Source organism: Lepisosteus oculatus, chromosome 14 (genome assembly GCF_040954835.1).
Source record: "Lepisosteus oculatus isolate fLepOcu1 chromosome 14, fLepOcu1.hap2, whole genome shotgun sequence".
NCBI classification, from domain to species: domain Eukaryota; kingdom Metazoa; phylum Chordata; class Actinopteri; order Semionotiformes; family Lepisosteidae; genus Lepisosteus; species Lepisosteus oculatus.
The window spans coordinates 7,884,926-7,903,307 of record NC_090709.1 but is presented as its reverse complement, the minus strand read 5'-3'; the positions used below and the strand labels follow the sequence as shown (position 1 = coordinate 7,903,307).

The following is an 18,382-nucleotide window of genomic DNA, read 5'->3' as shown; positions in this document are numbered from 1 at the left end:
CAGTGGGCAAAAGATGTAGAATATACGACTATTGAACGCATACCAGACGTGTAACTGTGCTCCGTAACTGGTCTAGAATGAAATTGATTATATGTTTATTATACATAAATGGTTGTAGTTCTATTATACGGATAAATTTAGAAGACTACTATACATATATAGTTAAAGGTCTATTATACATCAAAGAAAGATTTTTATAGGTGTAGAAACTAGTAAATAAAGCCAATGATTTATTTTAGAAATGTATTCTTAAAATATACAACTATTCACACCTGAAAAATATGTAGTTCAAATTATACATTATATACAATATTGTAATCAACAAATGTCTAACCATCATAAAAAACACAACTAGTAAACTTCAGTTACAAATTCTAGTAACATGGCAATATATATATATAGTAATGACAAACACAAACTAATTACATGAACACGCTAATATTTAACTCAAAACCACATTTCGAAACTTCTTTATTTCCACGAAAATATTATTAATGTAGCACAAACGCTACTTTCTAATAAAGACAGAAAGAAACTATTTGTTTTGTGTCTCATGGTGATCCTCCTCTCGATACTAATGAAATGTTTAATATGATCCCTCGAGAAAAAAAAGGAGTCAATTTCCGCCTGGAATGATTGATGCCCCATCAAACATTTTGTAATATCCCTGGAAGTTTATACAGTAGAATCCTGGTTCGTGGCTTAAATTCAAGGTAAACAAGACTAAGGAAACGAGTTGGAAACTTGATGTCGAAGTGGGATTTAAATCACCCGGAACATTTCACTACATTGGGCAGTATGTGCTAGGGAGCATTGCTTGACATCCCTTCGATAGCTCAGTTGGTAGAGCGGAGGACTGTAGTGGAGTCAGTAAGGAATCCTTAGGTCGCTGGTTCGATTCCGGCTCGAAGGAAGGTGCTTTTTGTGTACTTTAATCAAAGAGTTTAAAAAGCGAATCTGTTTCATTCAGACATTTATCAAAAGTTCAATAAACGACGAAGTAGAGGTTCCTGTTCCGAATTCAGCCCACGTCTGATTGTCTTGTTTTGGCCAAGATCCGATCTTTGAATTAAGGGACTACTCTGTCTGCTTTGTAATTCAAAAATACATACAAATGTCAAGTTTTTTGTAGATATAAAGGTGTTCTCTGTTTTCAAAGGATAGGTACTTAATTGGCATAATGATTTGGTATTGATTTTGTATCGTTGTATTATGAAGTTTGTGCTTTCTGTGTTTTTATCGTATTGTGAACTTATTTTTTAAACAAATGCTTACAAAGGCAAACACGGCACACATCTGTTTATACCAGTGGTGAATTGTACATTTGTACAAGCTACTGTGCACTTCTGGGAGTATAACAGGTTCGATATAAAGTGGCAAAAATATAAAAGGGGAATATACCCCAGACTGCGTATAAGCTCTCGTTGTGACTGTTGTTTTATTTTTAGATAAAAATGGCGTACTGTGCACGAAATGTTGCAGAAACACAATTTGATATTTTAATAATTATTATTTTAATAATTTGATCAAATTGAGGCCCAGGATCCAAATCTTCAGTTCTGATTTTTTTAAGTGATATCTTTCCTTCCTGTCGTGGAAGTCACACGATGTGAGCAATTGTTTTTTTTACGTTGCGATCCAAAGATCCTCAGGCGCACTGTAACCAAACCAGGATGGATTCTGCTCGGAGCCGGACTGAGCTCATTCTCACTCCCTGTGCTAAAAACAGAATTAGCTCTTCCCCGAACATCGTCTACAGCTGCTGGATGGTGCTCTGCGTCTTACTGCTCTGGCAATTACTTTGACGAAAGACAGATCACTTGTGCGCTTTTAACCTTCTCGCAGCTACAGCTATAGCCCTGAAAAAAGCATTAGCTTTATCAGTTTTTACATTAATCTATTTTGAATCAAAGTTTGATTTTTTTTATTTTTTATTGCATTTTACATTAAAATTATAATAATAATAATTATTATTATTATTACGCACACTTATATAGCGCTGTTCTGGATACTCCACTCAATGCACTTTACAGGTAATGGGGACTCCCCTCCACCACCACCATTCTCCTGAATGATCACAGAGAGTCAGGACCTCGGTTTTACGTCTCAGCCGAAGGACGGCACCTGTTTACAGTTTAGTGTCCCCTTCATTGTACTGGGGTATTAGGACCCGCATGGACCGCAGGGTGTGCGTCAAGCGACAGAAACCAGACGTGTGTCGGGCTCGGCTGCGAGCAGGACAATGACATCACAGGGACAAAGTAGAGGAAATCAAAAGGGTTCTATAAAAGACCTGTGTAAGCTGTTGGTTTGCAGTCTGGACTCTAAATCCTCCGATCCGATTTTAAATCTCTCTAATACCTGAGCTGCGGCTTCTTCCGAGTATTTATTCGTATACTTATTATGTGTAAGTGTATAGATGAAACCTTTCATATATTGTTCAGTTTAAATCAAAATGCTTTACTAATACAAGAGAGAAGTATAGTATGAAGGATGTGACAAATCTATGATTTCTTGGAACAAAACGGTTATTTGCATTCGAAATGAAGCGGAATTTTAGCGGGACACACAAACCCTTTGTCCTTTTTAGAGTTTTTAGAGTGAACAGACATAAATGTAGAAAACGTGTTTTTTAGCACTACAATAGCAGGGTCAGTGGCATAATGAATAACGCGTCAGGCCTCGCGTCAGAAAATTATAAGTTGGACTGCCGTCTGGCTTGTTGCGTTTATACCATTTACGTTGTTTTATATAAATGAACTCCACCTGAAAGCTATAGAAAACACTTTGGGTAAGTTGTCTGCAGCCTCATGCGAATTTCGACAACTTACCCAAAACACTGTACTGTCTGGAGATCAGCTCCAGCTCTGAACTCAATTGCAATGAAAAACCATGCGTAACAAAACTGGAGAACAGCTGAACTTGTGTTCAGTTCGGTGATGAGGGATCAGAACTGTCCTTGTTGTAATTAGCACGAACTGCACAGGCTCTGAATCAGACCATGTCAATTAGTCTGATCAATGTAGGACACGTTAATGTAGAATTATTAAAAGGTTTATTAGTTAGTTAGTTCAGGTTTACCCACCTGAACTAATGTAGAATTATTACTTGGTCTGTCTCTTGTTTGTATATAAATGAATGTCTCTGACAACTTAATGTTAGTTTTACGATGTAGGTCAGGCGTTGACATATGCACGAGTATACTAAATGTCTCACTCCTGATTCAACTCATGTTCTATAGGAGATTGGCGATTTCTCCTGTTTCTCATACAACCATATCAGAACAGAAGCCCGTTTCACCCAGCTCTGATTCAAGATCGACTTGCATCTTTATCCCTTTTTTGTTCATGATCATTATTTTCTTTAGTTATGATCAATATTGAACTTTTTCGAAATGAAATGACAATAATCAAACATGCAGGCAGATTTTTTAAAAGTATTCGGAATTGACAGGGTGCCCCTTTGGAACAGTCGTCAGAAAATGTGAGAAAATGAAAGTTATGTAAGCTCTCACACAAAGCATTGAAGATTGGAATCTGAGTGTAAAAAAGTTACCCGTCTCCCAATGATAGGCAGGGATACACACCATGACTCGAATAGACTCAGCGAACTTTAACACCTATGATATTACGAGTGCTTTGCACGTGTCGAATTTCAAGAAGGAACTACTACAACAGTTGTGGACATAATTCAATACCACCGGCAAAGTCCAATGCCGGCAACATCTGAGAAAATAATGTTCACTCATGGAATTTGGTCTTTGAATGGCTGGCGGGAAAATTCATTTATACTCCTGTTGCACCCTCAGCTGAAACATGTTAAAATAACAACGCAGATTTGTTGCAGAACCTGACAAGAATTATTGGGTTAGCACTGTATGTATTCTTGTATATTTACTTTAATTTTAATATAAATGTAAACATGCATGCTGTATAAGCTATTGTAATTTTAAAATATGTTAGCTGAGGATGCGAAGGGGGCTATTATACCTTGTGAAACACGCAAGGAACTGTAAAAAAGGCTGTTATTTGAATAAAATTGGCGATCACAAGAAAACCACAATTTATGTGGTATTATCATCAATATCCTTCAAAATCTATGTTCAAATGAAGGATTTGAAGAAACTATGAAAAAAGCAACAGTAATAGCAGAGGATTTTGATTTTTGCTCTTCAAGTCAGCAGATCACCGTAGAGTTGCACCCCTACAAACAGCACAAAGGATGAATCCCACCACCTTCATTATTGCTGTGTTTGTGCCAGTGAAAGTAGCGTTTGTGTTATTGAAAGCATCTCGGAAGATGAAGGTGCAGTCACTTCCACATGTCATGATATCATTAGATCTGACGACAAGAGCTGAAGCCCCCCCTAGTCCAAGCCAGCAATGTGAAGATGGGTATGGAAGAAGGTAGTGTGGCTGAGTGGTCGAAGGTACTGGATTTAGGCTCCAGTCTCTCTGGGGGCGTGGGTTTGAATCCCACTGCTGCCAAATATTAATGTTTTAAGACCTGCAATACAATCAGTAAAAGCGCTTTTTGTTAGGCTGCGGGAGGTGTTTAGAGATAGACTTTCTAAAAGACAGGCTTAACATCAAGGCAGAAAAAATATTTTGTTTTCTCAACAGAAATTCTCTTTGGCACGTTCAGCTTTATGTAGGGAACAACGTCTGCCGAGATCACTTTTGAGGCAGTGCACATGATAGTGTACCGGCAAGTACATTTAATATTGGCTGTGGTGGTGAGCTGCTTTTGTCTGTGAAACTTTTAATTCTTCACGCCGAATCGTTGGCAGGGGTAAAGCTTATTAAATCTTTGAACATAGCGCTCCATCAGAAATACTTTGTTCGTGATCAAAAGAGATCAGAGGATTAACTTCATGGATTCACTTAGCATACCTTACAAGAAAGATTTAAAAGGGGAATTGATTGTGCTTCCTGATGTTGTTCCTGTCGTTTCTTTGGATACAAAGGTGAATGTTCTTTGACGTTCTGCTAGAGTATCCACTGGGTGGGCTTTATCAATCAGCTCGGAGAGGTCATCAGTGCTCTGTCTCTGGAAAATAATCAGCACTGTCGTTTTTCCCTGTGCTGTCTTTTAAAACATATAAGATCACGAGTTTACAGATTTCTCCAAATAACAACTATACATTTTAACCCAGCGGTTAGCATTCCTTCAATCCAATAGTTTTACTCCGGGTAAAAAGCAGCGAAATATATAGAGAGATTATATTCAAATATTTCAACGTTCTTATTGGATTACCTGTATGGAGATATCGCTCAGAATTCCTAATATGATTTTGAGTTCAGTTTTGCTTTACTACTTTCAGAGTCTTTTATTGACCTTGCTGAAGCAGAGAAGTGACATAATCACAAATGCGACTTACCTGTGCTGCTGTTTTTGGTTAATAATGATTATTGCAAGGAAAAAAAACAGCTCCTTGCATTAAGAGCAAGAGCAACCAACACGCTCGCTTGTTGAGTTGGGTTTTTTTTCCGTGGTGCTCTTCCTCAGATGTAAAGTTATTTGGCGAGCAAGGACCTCTGAGAAGGAGCCTGAATCCATCAAGAACTCAGAAATTCTAATATCGCACTACTGTCTTGTGTACAGAGATCTGCTTCTTCCTTTTTGAGTGTTTTGGTGTTTAAGAGCACGCTTCCTACCTCGAATGTTAGTTTCAGGAGATGTGCTACCGGATAAATGATTATCTTGAAAAGGTTTGGGGATGCACTGGCCGGGATTAAAACCCGGCTCAATTATTTGGAAGTCACCTGTACTACCAACACACTTCTAAGAAGCACCCGCACATTTTCGCAATCCTCTCTCTCACCTACAAAGTTATGAAGACACAGACGACCAATGAAAACTAATTTGATTCACCCAAGGCTTCACTCTTCTGTTGTGATGTTGTTTTAATTAGTGTTAGCTGTGATGAGGTATTGTTTCTGTCTCTTAAAGTTTAAGAGTCTGCTCCTTTCTTCCTGGTATAGAAAAAAACATGTTCCATCTTTGTTTACAAACACCACTGTAAATTATTTGTCCATCTCTAAAGCCTGTGTGTATTGACAAGGCAATTCAAAAGCACATATTAAATAAGAACACGATCCTTCTTGTTACCATTCCCGTGGTTGGAGCGTTGTTTCGCCCTTTAACGTTCTTCTACAATATTTACAGACAGGGCTTTATCACTGGAGTTGTGTGCATCGGTCCATGAACATCAACTGTACTGCTGTTTTTCTATGCGTAATTTAATCGCAAGCACTTAAAAGATGCAAAAAGATTTCAAGGAAAACATAATTGAAAGACAGTCGAGTAAGGAGGTAGAAAAACGCTCTCCCCCATTGAAGAATCAACCACCGTCGCCCATGTGACTGGATATAAAAATAAATTATTCATTTCAATTATTCATGAAGGGTGGATTGTGGTCAGTGAACATATGCACATCTTTAAGTCAGTTCCACCATCTGTGCCATAGGGGATGTAGTTCAGTGGTAGAGTGCATGGTTTTCATGTATGAAGTTCCGAGTTCAATCCCTGGCATCACCAGATGTCTTACATTATTGTGCTCACATCGCAATCTTCTGTTGAGTGAGAACTCTTTGCTCGTGTTCATAGAGAGACAGGTTTACACAATTAAACTCAGTCACACACGAAGTGCTACAGTGTTGCTCTGCTGTTTTAAATGTACCTCCAAAGCATTTTGTTCTGTTAACTACCAAATGATTTGAACTAATTTTACATCATATTCAGGAAATCCAGAGAAGGTCATCAGACTTTTAGTGGCTGTTGAAGAAAACACCTGTTGAATCTCACCAGGGATTTCTTGAGAGATCATTCAGCAAGCGAGTTAACAGGGGTTAACGTAGAGAGTGGCGGAGGTGGGATGTCAGGGCTTGACGTCACTGCTTTATGCAAAGAATGGAGGGGTGGTCGTCAGGGCTATATGACTGTGCTTCACGCAGAGAGTGGTGGGGGTGTGATGTCAGGGCCATACGACAGTGCTTTACACAGAGAGTGGAGGAGGTGGGATGTCAGGGCCTGAAAACACAGCTTAACGCAGAGAGTGGAGGGGTGGTGTCAGGGCCATACGACACTTCTTTACACAGAGAGTGGTGGGGGTGGGATGTCAGGGCCATATGACACTGCTTTATACAGAGAGTGGCAGGGGTGGGATGTCAGGGCCTGAAGATACTGCTTTACGCAGAGAGTGGCGGAGGTGGGATGTCAGGGCCTGACAACACAGCTTAACGCAGAGAGTGGAGGGGTGGGCGTCAGGGCCATACGACACTTCTTTATGCAGAGAGTGGTGGGGGTGGGATGTCATGGTTATACGACAGTGCTTTCCATTGAGAGTGGTGGGGGTGGGATGTTATGGCCATAAGACACTGCTTTATGCAGAGAGTTGAGGGATTGATGTCAGGGCCATACGACAGTGCTCCACTCAGGCCTCTGCTTGAATTTGTACTCCTCCTCTCTCCCTACCTCTACCTCTATGATATTTGCACTTTCTGGAGAGGCGATTTTCTCCACTTCAGTAGCCCGATTGCGTGGAGAGGGCTGTAGAATGTGGCACTGCCTTTCCTGCTCCGTCCATGACAGGCGTGCTGGTCTCTGGAGAGAGAGCACGGTCCATCAGCGCACTCCAATAAAGGCACTGGAAGCAGCTGAAACGCATTGGCGAAGCTCAGCACTGGGCCGCTGGGCACATCTTACCACTGTTTCCGTAGTGTAGTGGTTATCATGTTCGCCTCGCATGCGAAAGGCCCTCGGTTCGAAACCGGGCGGAAACAGACTGGCTTCCTTTGTCACATACAAATGGGTGGTACAACTTTTAACTAGCAAATGGAAGAGGGCTGAAGTAAGAGACAAGATGTAAATAGGGTTAACTTAAGTCAGTTCTGCCTGAAAATTAGACTTCTAAGCAACAGGGGTTTATGGCAGGAAAAGGGGTTAACTGATAAGGATTCCAGATGCGAGGGGGCATAATCTTAAACTGACCATTTGGCCAGGGTCTCTTAACTGGCCAAATACCACGACCCCCCCCCTTACCATAACACCGAATGACGTCTGAAGCAGCAAGGAAGGACTATATAACCTAAAAGTTTGTACCGGCACATCGAACAATACTTCGGTTTTGTTGTTTTTTGTGGGAAACAAGACTTCGGCTTTATTGTTCCTTGTGTCCGTCATGGCAGTGAACAGGTCCTGGTTACAGGATCTCTAAAAAAGTAAATAAAGACTGAAATCAGATCCGACCCACCATGCTGCCACGGTGACGGTGCACTGCCCAGTGAAAGTGGCAGCCTGTCCCTGGACTGTGGGAAACTGGAGCACCTGGAGGAAACCCCCACAGACCAGGGAGAGAACATGCAAACTCCACACAGACAGCACCCACACCCCAGGTCCAGCACTGTGAAGCATGCCCGACGATGCGGAAGGGCTTTTACAAATGAGTGTGTAACTCACACTGGTGCCCAGGATGGCCTGCTACCGGAACGCAACCTAATTTTCTTAATGCAGTTTGTTCGAAGCGGTTTGCAGGAGCTGGAGGTGAGGACTGAGCTGGGGTCCAGTGTGCGAGAGTGACTACTGATGTCGTGTGTGTGTGTGTGTGTGTGTGTGTGTGTGTGTGTGTGTGTGTGTGTGTGTGTGTGTGTGTGTGTCTGGATCATTGTGAGTGCCGTCAGGTTTGTGTATTTGTTTAAACAAGAGGACGTGTCTGTGCGGGTCTGACTCTGTGTGAGGGTGCAGCTCTAACCGTGCGCGCGCGGGCGTGTCTATCTCTCTACAATGCATGAGGGGATAAATCTGCCTCTGAGAAACTGACTTTTCAGAAGAAAAATCTATGAAAAGGCACGGCCTGGCCCTCTTCTCTTGCTCCCGACGTATAACACACTGGGGGATGAAGCTGGTGTCTTCAGCTGTAACCCTAGCTATTTATGCAAACAGCTCTTTTATGAAAAGCAGCTCTAGGCCTAGACAAGAGGAACAGATAAAACAAATCTTAGATTTATGGCTTATTCAAAGCAGACTGAGCGCTGCTATACTGTATGTAGGAGCCAGAGATGAAGAATGAGCTATTTAAGGAAATCAGGAGTGTGAGAGAGGGAGTGTGTGTTTTTCCTCCCAGTAGAGTTGTGATGCAACTGTAACTTGAACCTAACATGACTGTGGCGTGCATTTTTGAAATTGCATTTTCACAGCTGAAATACAAAATGAAGCTGATCGCAGTCCAAACTCAAGGTATTGTTGTAAAACTAAATATTCAACATGTTTCTACCTGTCCCTTTTCAGCTCACTCAGAAGTCCACAGCCTGCAGCCTGGTGCCTCTCTGTCTCCCCCCTCCACACTGCTGGTCCAGTGGAGGTGCTGTTTGATCCTGCACGATCTGTCCAGAATCGTATAGTCTTACTGAGCAGCGCAGGGCTCCCTGGCCCCAGGTACGAACAGTGAGTGTCAGTGCAGAACAGCTCTCTGACACTCCGCTCCCTCACTCCAGCTGATCAGGGCAACTACACAGTGAGGGACCTTAATGGAAGCAGTATCAGCACTGTGATCGTCACTGTGGGTGGTGAGCAGGTCTACAGTAGGATCACTAGAGGGCTCTATATTCTTGACAGAGTGTGTTCTTATATCATCCTCTGTCCTGATTGTCTTTCAGCTCACAGAGACAATGTCACCCTGCAGCCTGAAGCCTCTCTGTCTGTCCCTCTGTTCACTGGAGAGCCAGTGGAGGTGCTGTTTGATCCTGCAGGAGGTGGAAACTGGACCTCAGTGTGTTCTGTCCAGAACAGCACAGCCAGCTGTGTCCCCCAGTACAGTTTTTTTTTTTATTTTTGATGATTAGCCATATGTTGATTACAATATTGTACATAATGTATAATTTGAACTCGATATTTTTCAGGAGTGAATGATTGTATATTTTCAGAATAAATTTCGAAACCAAATTATTGTCCCTCGATCTCTGTCTCTCTCTCGTCCTGCTGTCTGTCTGTCCCTGCCTCTCTGTCTCTCTCTCTTTCAGCCCCGTCTGTCAGTCTGTCTGTCCTTCTCTCTCCTTCCTCTCTCTCTCTCCTTCCGCTCTCTCTCTCGGTTTGTTTGTCCCTCAATCTCAATCTTTCTCTTTGCCTGCTGTCTTTCTGTGCCTTCATCTTTGTGTCTCTCTCTCCTTCCTTTCTGTCTGTCTCTCTGTCTGTCCTGCGTTGTCCCAGCTGGGCCTGTCTCCCCGGCTCTCTGCCTTCAGCTCTGTTCACCGATGTCCCACCAGCCCGTCTCTCTCTCAGCCTGTCTCTTGACTTGCAGGAGGAAGAGGAGGTGGAGACAGCTCCTCCGGCAGGAGAGAGGAAGAAGGTCAGTGCTGGTCCCACCCTGCCTCCTGTCCTGTCTGTGGTGGAGTTTCGCCATCTTGTCTGTCTTGTCAGCCCTGTCTGTCAGTGTCTCTCTCCTCCTCCTCTCCGTGCTGTGGTGTCCAGTCAGTGTGTCTCTCTCCTCCTCCTCTCTGTCCTGTGGTGTCCAGGCAGTGTGTCTCTCTCCTCCTCCTCTTCTCTGTCCTATGGTGTACAGTGGGTCAGTATTAGTGGGCTACACCCAGGCTCACTCACTGCGAGTGTGATCTCAGCAGAGTCTCTGTACTCTTGGGACACTTGACTCACCTGTCTCTCTCTTTCTCTCCCTGTGCTGTCCCTCTCCTGCCCCCTCTCTCCCTCCTCGGACTCCAGCTGGAGGAGGTCCAATCACCACCTCCTGTGAGACAGAAGAAAAAGAAGGTGGGTAATGCTCTGATCCTCTCTTTACTCCTGTCCAGTGTCCAGTCAGTGTGTGTGTATGAACCCCTCTCTCTCTCAGTGCAGTGTTCATGTACTGGAGTGTCCAGTCAGTGTGTGTGTATGAACCCCTCTCTCTCTCAGTGCAGTGTTCATGTCCTGGAGTGTCCAGTCCGACTCTTAACGTGACTCTCCTGTCTCTGCTTCAGAAGTGTTGGTGCGTCTTTTTAAAGTCCCTGAGCTGCATGTCGGTGGAGACAGATGATAAGGACGAGCCGATGGAGGCGGCGGAGACCGTGTGTCAGGAGAGGAAGAGCGAGGGAGAGGAGGAGCAGGCTGCCGGGAAGGACAAGAAGAAGAAGAGGAGGTGCAGGTGAGCAGACAGGGGGACGCCGCCCGGTCGTGTCTGTGATTCAAGGAGGAGTCTCCTCTTGCTGTTTGATGTCATGGTGATGTCCGTGTCTGTGTCCCTCACACCTGCAATAACAATATTCTTTCCAGGTTCCTTTCCTGGTTCTGTGCCAGCTAAGATCGGAGTCGCCTTCCCCACCAAGGACTGGACTGGACTGGACTGGACTGGAGCTGAGGGACACCAGACTGGACTGGACTGGAGCCAAGGGACCCCAGACTGTGCTGGACCGAAGCTGAGGGACCCCAGACTGCACTGGACCGGAGCTGAGAGACACCAGACTGGACTGGACTGGAGCTGAGGGACCCCAGACTGTGCTGGACCGAAGCTGAGGGACCCCAGTCTGTGCTGGACCGAAGCTGAGGGACCCCAGTCTGTGCTGGGCCAAAGCTGAGGGACCCCAGTCTGTGCTGGACCGAAGCTGAGGGACTCCAGACTGTGCTGGACCAAAGCTGAGGGGCCCCAGACTGGACTGGACTGGAGCTGAGGGGCCCCAGGCTGTGCTGGACCAAAGCTAAGGGACCCCAGACTGTGCTGGACTGAAGCTGAGGGACCCCAGTCTGGACCGAAGCTGAGAGACCCCAGTCTGTGCTGGACCGAAGCTGAGGGACCCCAGTCTGGACTGCACTGGAGCTGAGGGACCCCAGTCTGGACTGAAGCTGAGGGACCCCAGTCTGTGCTGGACCGAAGCTGAGGGACCCCAGACTGGGCTGGACCGAAGCTGAGGGACCCCAGACTGGGCTGCACTGGAGCTGAGGGACACCAGACTGGACTGGACTGCACTGGAGCTGAGGGGCCCCATACTGGACTGGACCAGAGCTGAGGGCCCCAGACTGGACTGGACCGGAGCTGAGGGACCCCAGATCCCAGTCTGGACTGAAGCTGAGGGACCCCAGACTGGACTGTGGAAAACTTTCACATTATCTCCACCTGAGTCCTCAGATCGTCTGCATGACCTTGTATTATTAAGTATTATTTTAAGGTCCTGTGATGATCGTAAGATGGGGGGGTGTCCCTTGACATTAATCTGTATTGTAATTTTTGTTCTTTTGTTAAGCATCATTAAAATGTTTTTTAAAAAAAGCTTTTGGTTTTTTCCCTCCCCCCCCCGAAACGAATGAACAGAGTCTGTCTTTCTCTTTCATCCCGGAGAGTTTGTGGTTGATGGATTGAGGCCGAGAGCCCTCGTTGTCGGCGTGCCACCAGTTAGCGGGGCTAAAGCAGGGGGGGCATCGTGTCCAATACTCCTTGAAACGAGACAGATTTCAAGCCACCTCCGTCTGAAGAGAAGGAAGTTGACCACAAACTCCAGGGTGTCCTAGGAAGCTCTTTAGCCATCGTTTGCCCAGCAGCCATCTCACCCTGCAGCTCCCAGCTGGCAGCCCCCTCCCCACTGGAGCCCAGCAGGTAGAAGCCTGGTCAGTACCTGGAGGGGAGACTCCTGGGAAAAACTGAGGTTGCTGCTGGGAGAGGTGTGAGTGGGGCCAGCAGGGGGCGCTTTCACCCTGCGGTCTGTGTGGGTCCTGATGCCCCAGTATAGTGACGGGGGACACTGGACTGTAAACAGGCGCCGTCCTTCGGATAAGACGTCAAACCGAGGTCCTGACTCTCTGTGCTCATTAACAATCCCGGGGTGTTTCTGGAGAGGAGTAGGGGTGTTACCCCAGTGTCCCGGCCTGATTCCCCCCCTGGTCTTGACCCATCATGGCCTCCTTATCACCCCCCCTCTCTGAACTGGCTCCATCCCTCTGCTCTCCTCCCCACTGAGAGCTGCTGTGTGCTGAGCGGACTGGAGCATCATCCAGGTGGGGGCTGCACACTGGGGGGGCTGGAGGGGATCCCCCTGACCTGGGAAGAGCTCTGAGTGGAGAGTCCAGACTTATTAATTATTATTATTATTATTCGTGCTGCACTGGGCTTCAGTCCTGGCAGTGAGAGGGGGACTCTGTGATCAGTACAGATACTTATGACTGTATAATAATACACGATAGAAATGGAAAACAGGGTAGCGCTGTAGTCTCTTCGAAACGTTTTGAACTGCCAGAAGAAGTTTTCACAACCCGGACTCGTGAAGGTACAGGTCTTCTCCCTTCATCCGGAGTAAGGTGAGAGGTTATCCCCTCGGGGCGCAGTATCCCCGATGCACCCCCCCACCACCACCCAAAACGACACACACTTCTGTGACGATTGGGAGACCCCGGTTCGATCAGCCCCTGCGGTGTAGGAAACGACCCGCTGGAGAGAACACGCAGACTCCACACAGAAGGGTCACCTTGGCATTTATTCCAACAGCAAAACACCAGAGAGAAACGGGTCTCCGAAAGATGAGCGCACACCGGGAAAAACACTACGGGGTCATTACAAATGGGAATAGGAGTTCTTTTTTTCTTTTCCGGACGTCAGTTGTATCGTGTCCTGGTGATTTCTCCCGTTTCGAACGGAGTTCAATGTCACGTTTCTACTTTATTAGAGAGAGGCACTGAACTTTGGGGAACGTGACATCCACCCAGTATTACTAGTAGGTTGATAAATATAAATGTTCTTTTTCCCCCCGTATGATACCTCGCGAAATATAACGATGGCCAACTCCTTAAGTCGAAATTTAAACCCTTCTCACGCTACAAGACAGTCCGTCAACATCGCCGCGGCCCGAAGCGCGACCTTCGGTATGACGTTGGCGGAAGGGGGTAGGGTAAGTGCGTCACAGCCGGGGGAAGCCCCTATCACGTGAGAGGGGTGCGGCGGGCGACGAGCCCCCGGGGGCGAAGAGAAGTTGATTTGCGTGGGGTGTGGAAACACTACACGACCGGGCAAGCGAGCCGTTTTTTTTTTTGTTTTGTTTTTTCAGAACATCAGAACAACCGCAGAGATGACCATCGATCCACTCCGGACGTTTCCTTTTTTGTCCTTTTTGGCCTCCAAAATAAAAAAAAAAACTGGGATCCATCGTGGCGTTGCCAAATTAAAACGTCAACCACTTTTCGGGCTTTCGTTCTGTCCATGATGAAACCGTCATGGTTGTGTAAGGATACGTTACGTCACAGACCGGCGGCACTCGGACGTGAGGAGTGTCGTTACGTTTTTGAAACGGGCACGTCAGACAAGATCTCTGACAAGATCTCTGAAAAACCCAAACCTGTAAGATTCAATTTCAATTCAGTTTTTTTTATATAGCGCCTTTCACAACAAGAATGCCCCAAGGCCCCGAACAAAGGAGTTGTTCCACACCCCCGCCACCCTCTGTGTACAGTAGAGCCCCCTGTACTGACTGGAGGAGCTCACCCAGCTGTGTCTGGAGAGAAGCCGGGGTATCGGCTTCAACCACAGGGCTGGGCGGCTTGTTCCCCACCCCCACCCCCTTCTGTGTACAGAAGAGCCTCCTGTCCTGACTCCAGTAGGAAATGTCACCTGGAGGCAACACACCGGCTTCTTTTAACAGATCACCTCGGGAATCGGGAACAACAGAGCTGTGTGCGGCCGTCTGTACGGAGGGGTTCAGCGCGGGGGGGCTCCGGGTTTGGGTCTGGACCCGGGGGGGGGGGGGGAACTGTCTATGTGGAGTCTGCATGTTCTCCCTGTGTTCTTCAGGTCCAAAGACAGGCTTTTGGGCTAATTGGCTTCTGGGAAAACTGGCCCTGGTGTGTGTGTGTCCTATGATGGAGTGCTGTCCTGTCGAGGGTGTGTGAGTGAATGTGTGTTTGTCATGTGATGGACTGGTTCCTGTCCAGGGTGTGTGAGTGTGTGTGTCTGAGTGTCCTGTGAGGGACTGGTGTCCTATCCAGGTTGTGTGCGTGTGTCCTGTGAGGGACTGGTGTCCTGTTCAGGGTGTGTGAGTGTGTGTGTGTGTCCTGTGAGTGACTGGTGTCCTGTCCAGGGTGTGTGAGTGTGTGTGTGTCCTGTGATGGACTGGTGTCCTGTCCAGGGTGTGTGTATGTCCTGTGATGGACTGGTGTCCTGTCCAGGGTGTGTGAGTGAGTGTGTGTGTGTCCTGTGATGGACTGGTGTCCTGTCCAGGGTGTGTGAGTGTGTGTGTCTGTGTGTCCTGTGATGGACAGATGGTACCAAGCCTGGACACCCATGAGACACTGGCTTCCTCAGAAGACTCTCACGGAGGGCACACTGTCCCTAACCCGGGTCCAGAAGAAACTACAGTGATCTATAATTCCTGCGCTTCGGAAGGGTTTATGACGTCTATGTCCGGCGCCCGCGCCCGTGGACCGGCGGTTTGGCGTCGCGCTCCGCAGCTCGAGCTTCGGTGCGAGGCAGGGCGGGAGGGAGCCGATGTGGCCTCGGCGCCATCTTTGCTGGTGGGTCAATTGTGACCGTTGCGGTACAATAAACCATCAATAAACCTTTTCCCACCCCGTCCAGTATTTCTGTCGCGGCCCACGTCCCTTACAATCGACAAACTATAAAAAAAACAGTAGCCCTTCGCAACATTACACGCCATTTTTTTATTTTAAACGTCCGCTAGATACGCAGGTGGCTCGATACCTGTCTTATCCTCGCCGGCGTCTTTATACCGGCAAGTGAATTTTATTTGGGGTCCCTCAGAATTGTGACAGAAATGTCAGTGAACCACAATAAAAAACGAAACTTTTTTTTTAAAGGCGGTGAATGGATTTTTTGAGTAACCGTATAGCGACTAACGTAAGGAAAAAAAGTTGTCTTTCCCTACGAAGACGTTTTGGTACAGGACTTTCTTTAAATATCAGTTGTGCATAGCGTTTTACAAAAAGTTGATGATGATCTTGGAGATAATTGCAAAGGAAAATTGAGATAATTACCAAAACATTACGTGTGAAACGACAGGACAGAACTTTGAACCCACAAAGAAACAAAGGTATGAAATATTGCCTCGTCATGGGGGGTTGATAATTGTAGTAAGTGTTCCTAATTTTCGTAAAGAAATGTATATTATGGGAGTCACACGTGAGATTTAGTGTATATACGTTTCATATTGTGCATATATACGGGGTTAAAAAGTGGAATGAGTATGATTATAAACTCGTGTGTCCTATAATCAGTTAATTTTTGAACAACCTTTGATTAGACAGGTGAAAAACAACATCAGATCCTTTATTTTAATATATTCTCACATCTGAATATCAGCTTCTCCCCTCTGGCCAACATTTCAGGGCTCCCAGGTGTAGATCCCAAATTGAAACAAATATTAATTTGTTACCCAGTTAAACAGTTAATAGAAGTGAGTGACCAGGGTAAATAAAGGTGGGTCAGTGTTAACTGTTTATTCTGGACCAGATTTCGTCATGTGTGATATGTCATGACTTCTTATATTAAGTTTTATCTTTATATTTAGTTCTACATGTGTAATAGATGCGATGTGTGTCCATAAAAAGGTTTCTCCAGGGGAAAATCAAGTTCGTTTTAAAACCGTGTTTCCTTTTAAGGGTACGTTTGCATTCCAAGTGTGGGGTTTTTGCCTTTTTGTATTTTTGCTGAGACAAGTTGCCTTTCTTATACGCGGAGGGATCTGCTCGTGAGATGTCCGCTTGCTCCATTTCTGAGCTCAGTATAAGGTGTAGAAAGCATGACTGTCATCATAACCCGCATCTCACCCAGGTGTGGAATAATGTTGTGACTATTGCTTCAGCAATAACATGCTGATTGCATGTTTCTAGATGGGTATAACAGAGATCTCAACTACTGAGGGGCCTTATTAATAAAGTCTCCACAGCCGAAGCGCTGTGTCTCTTTTCAGCTGGCGATAAACCTTTCCTCGATCCTTTGCGGACTTGTTAAACTGTTCCTGATCAGAATAAAAAACGCTCACGCTAATACACAAGCACCCGTGTCTCGCCAAAGCTGACAAACAGACGGACAAGCCGCACTGCACGTGTGAACAGGGGAATGAGCGAGCGAGCGGGGATAGGGCGCCTCCTGCGCTTAAAAGCTTACAGCACCTGGTATTCCCAGGCGGTCTCCCATCCAAGTACTAACCAGGCCCATCCCTGTTTAGCTTCCGAGATCAGAGAAGATCAGGCGTGCTCAAGGGGGTGTGGCCGTAAGCGAAAGCAGGGCTCGCTGGCACCCTTCTTATTGAGAGGACAGCTCCGTCACCTCTTTTACGACGCTGCTTTTTTTCCCTTGCGTTTTTCTCTTCTTCCCACGTTCTCTCTCTTCACTGCCTTCGTCCCCGCTCTATTTCACTTCAGCCTTTCACTCTTGCTTCCTTCCAATGAGGACGGAGCTGCGGGAGAAAGGGCGCCATAGAGGATCGCTGTGGAGAGCTGCTGCTGTGCTTTGACATCTGAGCTCTGTGGAAAACGATCTCAATTCAATTCTGAAAAACGCGACTCTCCGAACGCCAGCCGAACAAGTCTCCACAGCCGAAGCGCTGTGTCTCTTTTCAGCTGTCGATAAACCTTTCCTCGATCCTTTGCGGACTTGTTAAACTGTTCATGATCAGAATAAAAAACGCTCACGCTAATACACAAGCACCCGTGTCTCGCCAAAGCTGACAAATAAACAGACGGACAAGCCGCACTGCACGTGTGGAATGAGCGAGCGAGCGGGGATAGGGCGCCTCCTGCGCTTAAAAGCTTACAGCACCTGGTATTCCCAGGCGGTCTCCCATCCAAGTACTAACCAGGCCCATCCCTGTTTAGCTTCCAAGATCAGACGTGCTCAAGGGGGTGTGGCCGCAAGCAAGAGCAAGGCTCGCTGGCACCCTTCTTATTGAGAGGACAGCTCCGTCACCTCTTTTACGACGCTGCTTTTTTTCCCTTGCGTTTTTCTCTTCTTCCCACGTTCTCTCTCTTCACTGCCTTCGTCCCCGCTCTATTTCACTTCAGCCTTTCACTCTTGCTTCCTTCCAATGAGGACGGAGCTGCGGGAGAAAGGGCGCTATAGAGGATCGCTGTGGAGAGCTGCTGCTGTGCTTTGACATCTGAGCTCTGTGGAAAACGATCTCAATACAATTCTGAAAAACGCGACTCCCCGAACGCCAGCCGAACAAGTCTTTAAGTGGAAATCTGATAAGTAAATTGATTCTTAAAATGTAGAGAGCTTTGCAAAGAAATATATTGGGGCTTTTAGATAATATATTTCAAGGATGTAATTGCTGTGCTACAGTACGTGCAGAATTTTAGAAAACAGTGCGTCAACAAAGTACACTGTTTAGGTTACTTTAGAAGACAATGTACCAAAACAATATATGCTGTCTGGGTCGTTAGAATTAGCTGAAAGTAACTG

General features: G+C 46.1%; 4 non-coding genes and 1 pseudogene across 4 annotated transcripts; 3 read left to right on the top strand and 2 right to left on the bottom strand.

The window, feature by feature from the left end:
* The first annotated feature begins 825 nt into the window (after positions 1 to 825).
* Positions 826 to 913, top strand: trnay-gua (transfer RNA tyrosine (anticodon GUA)). The gene is given in 2 exon segments: positions 826 to 862; positions 878 to 913. It is a non-coding gene; the product is annotated as a tRNA-Tyr (tRNA).
* A 3,492-nt stretch (positions 914 to 4,405) lies between these two features.
* On the top strand, positions 4,406 to 4,487 carry trnal-uag (transfer RNA leucine (anticodon UAG)). The gene has a single exon. It is a non-coding gene; the product is annotated as a tRNA-Leu (tRNA).
* A 3,224-nt stretch (positions 4,488 to 7,711) lies between these two features.
* trnaa-cgc (transfer RNA alanine (anticodon CGC)) lies at positions 7,712 to 7,784 on the top strand. The gene has a single exon. It is a non-coding gene; the product is annotated as a tRNA-Ala (tRNA).
* Positions 7,785 to 17,079: 9,295 nt separating this feature from the next.
* On the bottom strand, positions 17,080 to 17,198 carry LOC138217668 (5S ribosomal RNA). The gene has a single exon (XR_011181380.1). It is a non-coding gene; the product is annotated as a 5S ribosomal RNA (ribosomal RNA).
* Positions 17,199 to 17,728: 530 nt separating this feature from the next.
* LOC138219203 (5S ribosomal RNA) lies at positions 17,729 to 17,837 on the bottom strand (annotated as a pseudogene).
* Positions 17,838 to 18,382: the final 545 nt, after the last annotated feature.